The sequence below is a fragment of the Arachis hypogaea genome, chromosome 3, assembly GCF_003086295.3.
Source record: "Arachis hypogaea cultivar Tifrunner chromosome 3, arahy.Tifrunner.gnm2.J5K5, whole genome shotgun sequence".
NCBI classification, from domain to species: Eukaryota; Viridiplantae; Streptophyta; class Magnoliopsida; order Fabales; family Fabaceae; genus Arachis; species Arachis hypogaea.
This window is the reverse complement of record NC_092038.1, coordinates 70,057,721-70,070,797: the sequence shown is the minus strand read 5'-3', so window position 1 is coordinate 70,070,797 and position 13,077 is coordinate 70,057,721. Positions and strand designations below refer to the sequence as shown.

The 13,077-nt window shown below is 41.0% G+C and overlaps 1 non-coding gene across 1 annotated transcript; it reads left to right on the top strand.

The window, feature by feature from the left end:
• The first annotated feature begins 719 nt into the window (after positions 1-719).
• Positions 720-823, top strand: LOC112793429 (small nucleolar RNA R71). Its single transcript, XR_003198120.1, has one exon. It is a non-coding gene; the product is annotated as a small nucleolar RNA R71 (small nucleolar RNA).
• The last annotated feature ends 12,254 nt before the right edge of the window (positions 824-13,077 follow it).

The window sequence follows — 13,077 nt, the reverse complement described above, 5'->3', positions numbered from 1 at the left end:
ATCGCACTTCTTCTCGGAATGCTTTACTGTCTTGAACTTCCTTACCTATGCCTTCAAGTAGGCTTTCAATTATAGAGAGTCTATCTTCGGTTGGTGATGGTGGGTTGAGGTTATGAGGTTGATAGTGGTCATATTGGTTTTGATATGGATGTTGAGGAGGGTGATTAGGTGGGTGTTGATATGATCTCTGTGAGGGATGTTGGTGAGTTGCATCGTTGTTGGGATTGTGTTTGTGGCGTCTCTGATCTTGGCCTTGGTCTTGTTGATTTCCCCACCCAAAATTAGGGTGGTTTCTCCAGCCAGAATTATAAGTTTTGGAGTATGGATCATGGGTCTGCCTAGGTGAGTTCCCAACATAGTTGGCTTGTTCCCAGTCACCTTCTTCTCCTGTATTCACTCCTTCTTGAGCTGGTGATGAAGTGGTGATTGCTGCAACTTGGTTCTCTTCCACTTTCTTGGTAATATCGGCTAACTGCTTGGTGATCATCTTATTTTGAGCCAGCAGTGCATCCATATGGTTCAGCTTCATCACTCCTCGAGTGTTGCTCCTTTCAGAAGCATAGAAGTAATCATTCTCAGCTATAATCTCAATGACATCTATGGATTCTTCAATGGTTTTCTTCTTGTTTAGAGAACCCCCTGATGAATGGTCTACGGCATTCTTTGATTCGTAGGAAAGACCTTCATAGAAAATGTGCAGTTGAACCCTTTCATTGAACATGTCCTGTGGGTACCTTTTTGTTAAGTCCTTAAATCTCTCCCATGCCTCATAGAGAGTTTCACCATCTTGTTACTTGAAGGTTTGTACCTCAGCTCTCAACCTGTTGATTCTTTGAGGAGGGTAAAATCTCGCCAAAATTTGTTCACCACTTCTTCCCAATTTGTTAAACTCTCCTTCGGGAAAGATTCCAGCCATTTAGATGCTTTGTCCCTGAGTGAAAAATGGAACAAAAGTAGTCTATAGACATCCGGATGAACACCATTAGACTTCACAGTGTCACATATTCTTAGGAAGGTGGTTAGATATTGATTGGGGTCTTCTTGGGCACCTCTTCTGAATGAACAGTTGTTCTAAACAAGGGTGATGAGTTGAGGTTTTAATTCAAAGTTATTGGCATGTATGGTTGGCTTTTGGATACTACTTCCACAATTTCCTAGGTTTGGATTGTTGTAAGAGCCTAGAACTCTTCTCTCTTGCCCAACATGATTCACAAGGCCTTCTCTGGCATGGTTGTGAGCTTCTTCTTCATGGTTGTTTCCCAAGTTCTCCTCCATGTTTGTTTCAAAATACTCATCTTCTTCCTCAGCACCAACAATTCTTTTCCCTCTTGCTTCCCTCCTTAATCTAAGGAAGGACCTCTCAGGTTTAGAATCAAAGGAAGTTGAAGCTCCGCTTCTTCTCCCTGTCATACAACTAACAAAGCACATAGCAAGGAATAAAATGAAGAGATTATTCTTGTTAGAGTGGCTATTAGTATGAGTGGTGCAATTTATCAAACAGTTAGTGGATTAGTGAGCAGAATTGTAAATAACAACAAAAGAAAAGAAAATGAAGAGGGGAGATGGGGGAGAGGAAGAAAATAGCTGATACTGAAGATAAATGATTAGGTAAAATGAACAAGAAAAAGAAAATGCTCAATCTAGTGATCTTCCAACTTAATCATTGTCGATACAAAATCAATGAAAGGGGGTTTAGTTGTTCATAGGTCTGGAAATGGAAAATGGTAGAGAAGAGTACATTCTCAAACAAACTAGAAAGTACAGAAAAGTAAATATACAGAGTGTAGTTCTCCAAAATGCCCAGCTTCTCTCTAGTTCAAACTACTCCTATATATACTACTCTTCTTGATCTTCTAGTACGTTCTTCAAGTCTTGGATATGGGCCTTTGATCTTGAATTGAAGCAACTGCAATCTTCAGTGGGCTACTCTTTGCTTGTAGAAAAAGTGTGAGTTAAGCATGGGTGGACGTTAGTTAAGACATTAGGGGTGTTAACGTTAAGTGAAAATGTGAGTTCGAGAATGTTAGTGACGATCACCTTTTTCACTAACGTTCCAAACCAAAATGATCCACGTTAACTTCAACCTTAGTGGCACTAACGTGACCACTAACGTTGCCTCTTGATCCTTCGCAAACGTTATTAGCATTCACCCTTTTCAATAACGTTGCTCTTTGCCTCTTTTCCCCATGTGAGTGATCCACGTTAGTGTAACTAACGTGGCCCTTAACGTGGACATGCCTAAGCTTCGAGAGCATTAGTGACACTTACCATTAACATGACCACTAACGTGGTGGTGATTGCCATCTCCAACGTTAGTGACAAAGGTGAGTGTCACTAACGTTGGCCTATCATGCTTAGCTCCACGTTACTCTTTACGTTAGTGGTCTTAACTTGACCGCTAATGTGGGCACTATTGTCTTAGTCCAACGTTAGTGACAAAGGTGAGCGTCACTAATGTTGGCGATTGCTTCCTCCTTCCACGTTAGAGTTCACGTTAATTGGATTAACGTGACTCTTAACGTGGCTAAATGTGCCTTTTTGGAACGTTAGTGGTATTCACTTTTATCACTAATGTTGGAGCTCTCCTTCTCCTCTACGTTAGCTACCACATTAATGTTATTAACGTGGCAACTAACGTGGGCTATGATGGCTTCGAAGGCATTATTGGCGATCACTTTTTCCATTAACGCTACAAGCTTATTCCCATTCCACGTTAGTGGTCACGTTAATTAGATTAATGTGGCTGCTAACGTGGCTCCTTCTTGATTCCTTTGTCCTGAAATCAAGCAATTAAAGTGCATCAAAGCTCTGTTCCAAGTCATGAGATTATGCATCATCCAATTTATCATTCAATTCCTGCCTAATTCTCATGAAATCATGTAAAGTTTACAATGTTTGCTTGAATCAAGGTGTAAGTGTATTTTTATCCAAAACATGCTTATTTACTAAGAAAATGCATGAAACTACCCTAAAACATTAAAGAAAAGGTTAGTGAAACTGGCCAAGATGCCCTGGCATCAGTTTCTGCATTTTCTGCACGTGGCGTGGTGCACGAAATTGCAATCACACTTTGCAATCCCGCACAACTAACCAGCAAGTGCACTGGGTCGTCCAAGTAATACCTTACGTGAGTAAGGGTCGATCCCACGGAGATTGTCGGCTTGAAGCAAGCTATGGTTATCTTGTAAATCTTAGTCAGGATATCAGAAATTATCAGGATTGATTGTGAAAAGTAAAAGAACATGAAATAAGTACTTGAATTGCAGTGATGAGAATAGGTTGAGGTTTTGGAGATGCTCCATCTCCTGAATCTCTGCTTTCCTACTGTTTTCTTATTCAAGCACGCAAGGCTCCTTCCATGGCAAGCTGTATGCAAGGGTTTCACCGTTGTCAGTGGCTACCTCCCATCCTCTCAGTGGAAATGTTCAACGCACCCTGTCACGGCACGGCTATCCATCTGTCGGTTCTCAATCAGGCCGGAATAGAATCCAGTGATTCTTTTGCGTCTGTCACTAACGCCCCGCCTTCAGGAGTTTGAAGCTCGTCACAGTCATTCAGTCATTGAATCCTACTCAGAATACCACAGACAAGGTTTAGACCTTCCGGATTCTCTTGAATGCCGCCATCAGTTCTAGCTTATACCACGAAGATTCTGATTAAAGAATCCAAGAGATATCTACTTAATCTAAGGTAGAACGGAGGTGGTTGTCAGGCACACGTTCATAGTTGAGAATGATGATGAGTGTCACGGATCATCACATTCATCCGGGTTAAGAACAAGTAATATCTTAGAATAGAAGCAAGCATGATTGAATGGAAAACAGTAGTAATTGCATTAATCCATCAAGACACAGCAGAGCTCCTCACCCCCAACCATGGGGTTTAGAGACTCATGCCGTGGAAGGTACACAAAGAAACGTGTAAAGTGTCATGAGGTACAGATACAATCTCAAAAGATCCTATTAATAGTAAGCTAGTAACCTAGGGTATACAGAAAAGGGTAAATGACATAAAAATCCACTTCTGGGTCCACTTAGTGTGTGCTTGGGCTGAGCATTGAAGCTTTCATGTGTAGAGACCTTTTCTGGAGTTAAACGCCAGCTTTCATGCCAGTTTGGGCGTTTAACTCCAAGTTTTATGCCAGTTCCAGCGTTAAACGCTGGAAATTCTGAGGCTGATTTGCAACGCCGGTTTGGGCCATCAAATCTCGGGCAAAGTATGGACTATTATACATTGCTGGAAAGCCCAGGATGTCTACTTTCCAATGCCGTTGAGAGCGCGCCAATTGGGCTTCTGTAGCCCCAGAAAATCCACTTCGAGTGCAGGGAGGTCAGAATCCAACAGCATCTGCAGTCCTTTTCAGTCTCTGAATCAGATTTTTGTTCAGGACCCTCAATTTCAGCCAGAAAATACCTGAAATCACAGAAAAACACACAAACTCATAGTAAAGTCTAGAAAAGTGAATTTTAACTAAAAACTAATAAAAATATACTAAAAACTAACTAGATTATACTAAAAACATACTGAAAACAATGCCAAAAAGCGTATAAATTATCCGGTCATCACAACACCAAACTTAAATTGTTGCTTGTCCCCAAGCAACTGAAAATCAAAATAGGATAAAAAGAAGAGAATATACTATAGACTCCAAAATATCAAGGAAACTTAGCTCCAATTAGATGAGCGGGACTAGTAGCTTTTTGCCTCCGAACAGTTTTGGCATCTCACTCTATCCTTTGAAGTTCAGAATGATTGGCATCTATAAGAACTCAGAACTCAGATAGTGTTATTGATTCTCCTAGTTAAGTATAATGATTCTTGAACATAGCTAGTGTATGAGTCTTGGCTGTGGCCCAAAGCACTCTGTCTTCCAGTATTACCACCGGATACATACATGCCACAGACACATAATTGGGTGAACCTTTTCAGATTGTGACTCAGCTTTGCTAGAGTCCCCAATTAGAGGTGTCCAGGGTTCTTAAGCACACTCTTTTTGCCTTGGATCACAACTTTATTCTTTCTTTTTCTCTTTTTTTCTTTTTTTTTTCGATTTTTTTTTGCTTTTTTTTCTTGCTTCAAGAATCAATCTGATGATTTTTCAGATCCTCAATAACAGTTCTCTTTTTCCTTCATTCTTTCAAGAGCCAACAATTTTAACATTCTCAAAACAACAAATTCAAAAGACATATGCACTGTTCAAGCATTCATTCGGAAAACAAAAATTATTGTCACCACATCAAACTAATTCAACTAGTTTCAAGGATAAATTTCGAAATCCTGTACTTCTTGTTCTTTTCTGATTAAAGCATTTTTCATTTAAGAGAGGTGATGGATTCATAGGACATTCATAGCTTTAAGACATGAATTTTAAAGTTTATTAATTATGAATTAAGAACAAGACTCAAAGATAGATATAAGATGAGACTAAAAAAAAATAAAAATAGAAAACAAAAAACAAAGAAAAATTTAAATAGGCTCCTAATGATAGAAGTTTTCACTGAGTTAGGACTCAACAACCTTGATTTTGAGAAGTGGATGCTCCCTCAACTTGAGAGGAGAGCTTTTGGCGTTTCAACTCTTGGAGTTCACGCCCCTGCTTCTCTTGTTCCTTCAGCAATTTGCAGAGCATGCAGTTCTGATTCTGCTGTTCATCCTTCAGTTGCTCCATAGTCTCTTGCAACTTGGTGATAGATGCTTCTAGGCTGGCCCAGTAGCCAATTTCAGGGAATTCAGGGAGGAACTCCTGCGCCCTCCGTTTGATAGAGTTGTCTTGCATTTGTCCTTCCATTGACTTCTTGGTGATTGGATGTTCAATGGGTATGAATTCATCTACTCCCATCTTCACCCCAGCCTCTTTACAGAGCAAGGAGATCAAGCTTGGGTAAGCCAATTTGGCTTCAGTGGAATTCTTATTTGCAATTGTGTAGATCTCACAAGCAATCACATGATGAACCTCCACCTCTTTTCCAAGCATGATGCAATGAATCATCACTGCTCTCTTGATAGTGACCTCAGAACGGTTGCTAGTGGGCAGTATGGAACGCCCAATAAAGTCTAGCCAACCTCTTGCAATTGGTTTGAGGTCTCCCCTCTTGAGTTGGTTTGGGACACCCTTTGAATTGGTTATCCACTTAGTTCCAGGGAGGCATATGTCCTCTAGAACTTGATCCAACCCTTTATCTGCTCTCACCATTCTCCTATTAAAGGATTCAGGATCATCCTGCAGTTGAGGCAGTTTGAAGATTTCTCTTATTTTGTCCAGATGGAAGTACATAACTTTCCCTCTGACCATGGTTCTGTAAGTATGGTAGGCAGTTCCAGTCATTCTCTGCTTATCTGTTAGCCACAGATTTGAGTAGAATTCCTGAACCATATTCCTTTCAACCTTTATCTTAGGATTGGTTAGAACTTCCCATCCTCTATTTCGAATTTGCTCTTGGATCCCCGGATATTCATCTTCTTTCAGATCAAATTTAACTTCCGGGATCACTGACCTCAGACCCATTATTTTGTGATAATGGTCTTCATGTTCTTTGGTTAAGAACTTCTCTTGATTCCAAAGATTCTTTGGATTATTCTCTTTCTTTCCTCTTAAATTGGTTTGCTTTCCCTTGGGAGCCATGATCTTGATGAATCTTGGCTCAGTGATCACGGAAAAGCACACCAAACTTAGAGGTTTGCTTGTCCTCAAGCAAAAGAAAGGAAAGAAGAGAGAGAGGAGGAGAGCAAATTCGAATGGTGTGGGGGAATGGTGAGGCCGAACATCTATATTTAAAGGGGGGGGGGGGAAGAAGAGATTTCGAAAAATTGGAAGGAGATTTGAGAAGATGTGAAGAGATTTTGAGAGATTGGTGAGTTTTTGAACAAGATTTGGGATTGATTTGAGAGATTTGAAGAATGATTTTGATTTTTGAAGATTTGAAGGTGAATGATGAAAGGTTGAAATGTGTTTATGTAGAAAAGTATGGGTAAGAAAAGGAAAGTTTGAAAAAAATTTGATTGGAAAGCAAAATCTTGGTCCCCCACCTTTCTGGCGTTAAACGCCCAAAATGGCACCCATTCTGGCGTTTAACGCCCATTTGTTGCCCATTGTGGGCGTTTAACGCCCAGCCAGGTGCCCTGGCTGGCGTTAAACGCCAGAATTCCCTTTATCACTGGGCGTTTTGCTAAACGCCCAGGATACTGCACACCTGGCGTTAAACGCCCAGAATGGTGCCCATTCTGGCGTTTAACGCCCAAAATGCCCCTTACTGGCGTTTTTTCGCCAGTAAGCTCTTTTTCTCTGCTTTTTGAGCTGAATCCTTCTGTAACTCTGTGAATTCCTTCATTTTTGATACTTGCCTTTGTAAAAACAAAACATATAACCTGCTAATGACTGGGTTGTCTCCCAGCAAGCGCTTCTTTACTGTCTTTAGCTGGACTTTTACTGAGAATCACTCAAGTCTCAGTTTTGAGCATTCCTGCTCAAAATTGCCTTCAAGATAATGCTTGATTCTCTGTCCATTAACAATGAACTTTTTGTCAGAATCAATATCCTGAAGCTCAACATATCCATATGGTGACACTCCTGTAATCACATACGGACCCCTCCACCGGGATTTAAGTTTTCCTGGAAACAATCTGAGCCTAGAGTTGAAGAGCAGAACTTTTTGTCTTGGCTCAAAGACTCTGGTTGACAACTTCTTGTCATGCCACTTCTTTGCCTTTTTCCTTATAAATTTTTGCGTTTTCAAAGGCATTGAGTCTGAACTCCTCTAGCTCATTTAGCTGGAGTAATCTTTTTTCACCAGCTAACTGAGCATCCATGTTTAGGAATCTGGTTGCCCAGTAGGCTTTATGTTCCAGTTCCACGGGCAGATGACAGGCCTTCCTATACACCAGTTGGTATGGAGAGGTTCCTATAGGAGTCTTGAATGCTGTTCTGTATGCCCACAGAGCATCATCCAAGCTCTTTGCCCAATCCTTTCTTCGGGCTATCACAGTCTGTTCCAAGATTCTTTTTAGCTCTCTGTTAGAGACTTCAGCTTGCCCATTTGTCTGTGGATGATACAGAGTTGCCACTTTATGGCTAATTCCATATCTAACCATAGCAGAGTATAGCTGTCTATTGCAGAAATGAGTGCCCCCGTCACTGATTAGTACTCTGGGAACACCAAATCTGCTGAAGATGTGTTTCTGAAGGAATTTCAGCACGGTCTTGGTATCATTAGTGGGTGTAGCAATTGCTTCTACCCACTTAGATACATAGTCCACTGCCACCAGAATGTAAGTGTTTGAGTATGATGGTGGGAATGGACCCATGAAGTCAATTCCCCATACATCAAACAATTCTATCTCTAATATCCCTTGTTGAGGCATGGCATATCTGTGAGGCAAGTTACCAGCTCTTTGGCAACTGTCACAGTTACGCACAAACTCTCGGGCATCTTTATAGAGAGTAGGCCAGTAGAAGCCACATTGGAGGACTTTAGTGGCTGTTCGCTCACTTCCAAAATGTCCTCCATACTGTGATCCATGGCAGTGCCATAGGATCCTTTGTGCTTCTTCTCTGGGTACACATCTGCGGATCATTCCGTCTACACATCTCTTAAAGAGATATGGCTCATCCCATAGGTAGTACTTGGCATCTGAAATTAATTTCTTTTTTTGCACTCTGCTGTACTCCTGGGGTATGAACCTCACAGCTTTATAATTTGCAATATCTGCAAACCATGGAGCTTCCTGAATGGCAAAGAGTTCCTCATCTGGGAAAGTCTCAGAGATCTCAGTAGAAGGGAGGGACGCCCCAGCTACTGGTTCTATTCGGGACAGATGATCAGCTACCTGGTTCTCTGTCCCTTTTCTGTCTCTTATTTCTACATCAAACTCTTGCAGAAGCAGCACCCATCTTATAAGCCTGGGTTTTGAATCCTGCTTTGTGAGTAAGTATTTAAGAGCAGCATGGTCAGTGTACACAACCACTTTGGATCCTAATAGATAGGATCTAAACTTGTCAATGGCATAGACCACTGCAAGTAACTCTTTTTCTGTGGTTGTGTAATTCTTTTGTGCGTCATTTAGAACATGGCTGGCATAATAAATGACGTGCAGAAGCTTGTTATGCCTCTGTCCCAACACTGCACCAATGGCATGGTCACTGGCATCACACATTAGTTCAAATGACAATGTCCAATCTGGTGCAAAGATGACTGGTGCTGTGACCAGCTTAGCTTTCAGGGTCTCAAATGCCTGCAGACACTGTGTGTCAAACACAAATGGTGTGTCAGCAGCTAGCAGGTTACTCAAAGGTTTTGCAATTTTCGAAAAATCCTTTATAAACCTTCTGTAGAATCCTGCATGCCCCAGAAAGCTTCTGATTGCCTTAACATTGGCAGGTGGTGGTAATTTCTCAATTACCTCTACCTTTGCCTTATCCACCTCTATTCCCCTGCTTGAAATTTTGTGCCCAAGGACAATTCCCTCAGTCACCATAAAGTGACATTTCTCCCAGTTTAAAACCAGGTTAGTCTCTTGGCACCTTTTCAGGACAAGTGCTAGGTGATTAAGACAGGAGCTGAATGAGTCTCCATATACTGAGAAGTCATCCATGAAGACTTCCAGGAATTTCTCCACCATATCAGAGAAGATGGATAACATGCATCTCTGAAAGGTTGCAGGAGCATTACACAGACCAAAAGGCATCCTCCTGTAGGCAAACACGCCAGAAGGGCAAGTAAATGCTGTTTTCTCTTGGTCCTGAGAATCTACTGCAATTTGGTTGTAACCTGAATAGCCATCCAAAAAGCAGTAATAATCATGACCAGCTAGTCTTTCTAGCATTTGGTCTATGAATGGTAAAGGAAAATGATCCTTTCTGGTGGCTGTATTGAGCCTTCTGTAGTCAATACACATACGCCACCCTGTGACTGTTCTTGTAGGAACCAGTTCATTTTTTCATTATGAACCACTGTCATGCCTCCCTTTTTGGGGACAACTTGGACAGGGCTCACCCAGGGGCTATCAAAAATAGGATAAATAATCCCAGCCTCTAGTAATTTAGTGACCTTTTTCTGCACCACCTCCTTCATGGCTGGATTTAGCCTCCTTTGTGGTTGGACCACTGGTTTGGCATTATCCTCCAACAGGATCTTGTGCATGTATCTAGCTGGGCTAATGCCCTTAAGATCACTTATGGACCACCCAAGAGCTGTCTTGTGTGTCCTTAGCACTTGAATCAGTGCTTCCTCTTCCTGTGGATTTAAAGCAGAGCTTATAATCACTGGAAAAGTGTCACCCTCTCCCAGAAATACATACTTCAGGGATGGTGGTAGTGGTTTGAGTTCAGGTTTGGGAGGCTTATCCTCCTCTTGAGGAATTTTCGAAAATTCCTTTGTTTCCTCTGGTTCTTCTTGATCAGGTTGAGCATCTTTGAAGATGTCCTCAAGCTCTGATTCTAGGCTTTCAGTCATATTGATCTCTTCTACCAGAGAGTCAATAATGTCTGCGCCCATGCAGTCATTTGGTGTGTCTGGATGCTGCATAGCTTTTACAGCATTCAACTTGAACTCATCCTCATTGACTCTCAGGGTTACTTCCCCTTTTTGTACATCAATGAGAGTTCGTCCAGTTGCTAGGAAAGGTCTTCCTAGAATGAGAGTTGCACTCTTGTGCTCCTCCATTTCCAGCACCACAAAGTCAGTTGGAAAGGCGAATGGCCCAACCTTGACAATCATATCCTCTATTATGCCTGATGGATATTTAATGGAGCCATCAACAAGTTGGAGGCATATCCGGGTTGGTTTGACTTCTCCAGTCAACCCAAGCTTTCTGATAGTGGATGCAGGTATTAGATTGATGCTTGCTCCAAGATCACATAGGGCTGTCTTGGTGCAAGCACCTTCTAATGTGCATGGTATCATAAAGCTTCCTGGATCTTGAAGCTTTTCTGGTAAGCTTTTCAGAATGACTGCACTGCATTTTTCAGTGAGAAACACTTTTTCAGTTTCTCTCCAATCCTTTTTATGACTTAAGATTTCTTTCATGAACTTAGCATAAGAAGGTATTTGCTCAAGTGCCTTTGCAAACGGAATCTTTATTTGAAGAGTCCTTAGATAGTCTGCAAAGCGGGCAAATTGCTTATCCTGTTCCGCTTGGCGGAGTTTTTGAGGGTAAGGCATCTTGGCTTTATAGTCTTCAACCTTAGATGCTGCGGGTTTATTCCTTACAGAAGTGGTTGAAGAAGCCTTGTTAGAGGGATTACTGTCAGCACTCTCAGGTGTCTGATCTTCCCTTGGCGTCTGAACGCCAGGATTGGGTGGAAAATGGGCGTTTAACGCCAACTTTTCCCCCTTTTCTGGCGTTTGAATGCCAGAACTGGGCAGGGAATGGGCGTTTAACGCCAGCTTTCCCCCCTTTTCTGGCGTTTGAACGCCAAAAGTGTTCCTCTCTGGGCTCTTACTATCCTCAGAGGGATTTTGAACAGTGGTTTGGTTATCCTCTGTCAATTGTTCTTTATTTGGCTTTTTGCTCTTTTGAGCAGTGTTATTCAGTGTCTTCCCACTCCTCAGTTGAACTGCTTGACATTCCTCTGTTATCTGTTTAGATATTTGCTGTTTTGCTTGATTCAACTGCAGTTCTATGTTCTTGTTAGCAACCTTAGTATCATGGAGCATCTCTTTAAATTCTGCTAACTGTTCTGTCATCAGGAGCAATTGTTGATTAAGCTCAATCATCTGTTCTTGAGGATTAGGATCAGTGACTACTGTCATGACTTCCTCTTTTGGAGAGAACTCATTGCTAGAGTACAAATGTTGGTTTCTAGCAACAGTGTCTATAAGCTCTTGAGCTTCTTCAATTGTCTTCCTCATGTGTATAGATCCACCAGCTGAGTGGTCTAAAGACATCTGAGCTTTTTCTGTAAGCCCATAGTAGAAGATGTCTAACTGTACCCACTCTGAAAACATTTCAGAAGGGCATTTTCTTAGCATACCTCTATACCTCTCCCAGGCATTATAAAGGGATTCATTATCCTCTTGTTTAAAGCCTTGGATGTCCAGCCTTAGCTGTGTCATCCTCTTTGGAGGGTAAAAGTGATTCAGAAATTTGTCTGATAACTGTTTCCATGTCTTTATGCTTGCTGTAGGTTGGTTATTCAACCAACTCTTAGCTTGATCTTTTACAGCAAATGGAAACAGTAACAGTCTGTAGACATCCTGATCCACCTCCTTATCATGTACTGTGTCAGCAATTTGTAAGAACTGTGCCAGAAACTCAGTAGGCTCTTCCTGTGGAAGACCGGAATACTGGCAATTTTGCTGCACTATGATAATGAGTTGAGGATTTAGCTCAAAGCTGCTTGCTTTGATAGGAGGTGTACAGATGCTACTCCCATATGCAGCTGTAATGGGGTTAGCATATGACCCCAGAGTCCTCCTGGACTGCTCAATTCCACTTAGGTCCATGATGGATAAAGGGAAATGATATGGATTACAAGTAGATAAAAATATTTTTATTTTTTTTTTGAATTAACTAAAAAAATAAAATAAAACAAAAGGAAATTAAAATAAAGATTCGAAAATCAAAAGAAAATAAGATCAAAGCAAATTGAAAACTGAATCAATTAGTTAATTAAAAAGATTTTGGTATTAGCAATTAAAAAGATATGATTGAAAAAATTTTATGAAAAAGATTTGATTTTTGAAATGAGGAAAGAGAAAAACAAAAAAATGACACCAAACTTAAAATTTTTAGAAAATCAAACACCAATTTTCGAAAATTTTTAAGGGAAAAACACAAAGAGGACACCAAACTTAGAATTTTTATGGATCAAAAAGGGACTAAAGACATGCAAATTCGAAAATTAAAAGAAAAACAAAAGCATGCAATTGACACCAAACTTAAAATATGAAACTAGACTCAACTAAAAGACTCTAAACCAACAAAAACAAAACAGTCCTAATCTAAGCAACAAGATAAGCCGTTAGTTGTCCAAACTCGAACAATCCCCGACAACGGCGCCTAAAACTTGGTGCACGAAATTGCAATCACACTTTGCAATCCCGCACAACTAACCAGCAAGTGCACTGGGTCGTCCAAGTA